General features: G+C 37.4%; 1 protein-coding gene across 1 annotated transcript in view; it reads right to left on the bottom strand.

The window, feature by feature from the left end:
• Positions 1 to 2,542, bottom strand: part of LOC139483478 (uncharacterized) — a 766,788-nt gene that overhangs the window by 265,043 nt on the left and 499,203 nt on the right. The gene's annotated exons all lie outside the window — the stretch shown is intronic.

The following is a 2,542-nucleotide window of genomic DNA, read 5'->3' on the forward strand; positions in this document are numbered from 1 at the left end:
GGTCCTTGAAGAAAATCTACTGGTCCTCACTATTAATTCTATTGAACAATACTAAAATTGTGTCAGTCCTACGCAAAATTTTGTTGGTAAAATCCTGAGGACTGACACTTTTCACAAACTCTGACATGTCATGTTCAGTACAAAAGTAGTGAGTGAATACTGTATGATCAGGTGTAACATGTCATGTTCAGTACAGGAGTGGTTGATGCATGTGGAATGAGCAAGTGTCACGTGTCATGCTCAGTACAGGAGTGGTAAATGAATGTTGTATGATCAAGTGTCACATGTCATGTTCAATACAGGAGTAGTGACTGAATATTGTATGATCATGTGTCACATGTCATGTTCAGTACAGAAGTAGTAAATGAATATTGTATGATGTGGTATCACATGTCATATTCAGTACAGACTTGTTAAATGAATGATGTATGATCAGGTGTCACATGTCATGTTCAGAACAGGACTGATAAATGAATGATGTATGATCAGGTGTCACATGTCATGTTCAGTACAGTAGTGGTCAATGATTTTTTTATGATCAGGTGTCACATTCAGTACAGGAGTGGTAATAAATGTTGTATGATCAGCTGTCACATGTCATGTTCAGTATAGGAGTGGTAAATGAATGATGTATGATCAGGTGTCTCTCGTCATGTTCAGTACAGGAGTGGTACATGAATGTTGTATGATCAGGTGTCACATGTCATGTTCAGTACAGGAGTGGTAAATGAATGTTGTATGATCAGGGAACACATGTTATGTTCAGCATAGGAGTGGTAAGTGAATGATGTTTGATCATGTGTCACATGTCATGTTCAGTACAGGAGTGGTTAATGCATGTTGTATGATCAGATGTCACATGTCATGTTCAGTACAGAAGGGGTTACGAAATGTTTCATGATCAGATGTCAAATCTTGTTCAGTACGGTGTTGTAAATGAATGTTGTATGATCAAGTGTCAAATGTCTTGTTCAGTACAGGAGTGGTCAATGAATGTTGTTTGATCCAGTGTCACATGTCATGTTCAATACAGGAGTGGTCAATGGATGTTGTATCATCCGATTTCACATGTCATGTTCAGTAGAGGAGTGGTGACAGAATGTTGTATGATCAGGTGTCAAATGTCATGTTTAATACAAGAGTGGTCAATGAATATTGTATGATCTGGTGTCACATGTCATGTTCAATACAGGATTGGTCAATGAATGTTGTTTGATCCAGTGTCACATGTCATGTTCATTAGAGGACTGGTCAAAGAATGTTGTATGATCAGGTGTCACATGTCATGTTCAGTCGAGGAGTGGTAAATTAATGTTGTTTGATCCAGTGTCACATGTCATGTTCAATACAGGAGTGGTTGATGAATGTTGTATGATCAGGTGTCAAATGTCTTGTTCAATACAGGAGTGGTCAATGGATGTTGTATGGTCCGATTTCACTTGTCATGTTCAGTAGAGGAGTGGTGACTGAATGTTGTTTGATCAGGTGTCAAATGTCATGTTTAATACAGGAGTGGTCAATGAATATTGTATGATCTGGTGTCACATGTCCTGTTCAATACAGGATTGGTCAATGAATGTTGTTTGATCATGTGTCACATGTCATGTTCATTAGAGGACTGGTCAAAGAATGTTGTATGATCAGGTTTCACATGTCATGTTCAGTCGAGGAGTGGTAAATTAATGTTGTTTGATCCAGTGTCACATGTCATGTTCAATACAGGAGTGGTTGATGAATGTTGTTTGATCAGGTGCCACATGTCATGTTCAGTACAGGAGTGGTCAATGAATGTTGAGTGATCCAGTGTCACGTCATTTTCAGTACAGAAGTGGTCAATAAATGTTGTATGATCAGGTGTCACGTGTCATGTTCAATAGAGGAGTGGTCAATAAATGTTGTATGATCAGGTGTCACTTGTCATGTTCAATACAGGAGTGGTCAATGAATGCTGTATGATCAGTTGTCACATGTCATATTCAGTACAGGAGTGGTAAATGAATGATGTATGATCAGGTGTCACATGTCATGTTCACTACAGGAGTGGTAAATGAATGATGTATGATCAGGTGTCACATGTCATGTTCACTACAGGAGTGGTAAATGAATGATGTATGATCAGTTGTCACATGTCATGTTCACTACAGGAGTGTTTTATTATCAGGTGTCACATGTCATATTCACTACAGGAGTGTTTTATTATCAGGTGTCACATGTCATATTCACTACAGGAGTGTTTTATTATCAGGTGTCATACATACTTGTTCGTATAACATTTAAAATGACACGTTTCTGATGACCAGTAATTAACACCTAATTGATCGTCCATGCGGAACTATAACATATTTCACCTGATATTAAAACAAAACAAACTTGAATGACCAGAGCGTGATCAGATAAATAGTCAGAACCAACATTCATTAAGGTGGTACCAAACACCCTGACTAAAATTAATTTGGCTTGTTTAATTTTCATAAAATTTTGACAAAATATTTACCTTGACTCTTTGACAAAAATATAAAAATTTTAACTACAGAACAGACTC

This window comes from Mytilus edulis, chromosome 7, assembly GCF_963676685.1.
Source record: "Mytilus edulis chromosome 7, xbMytEdul2.2, whole genome shotgun sequence".
NCBI classification, from domain to species: Eukaryota; Metazoa; Mollusca; class Bivalvia; order Mytilida; family Mytilidae; genus Mytilus; species Mytilus edulis.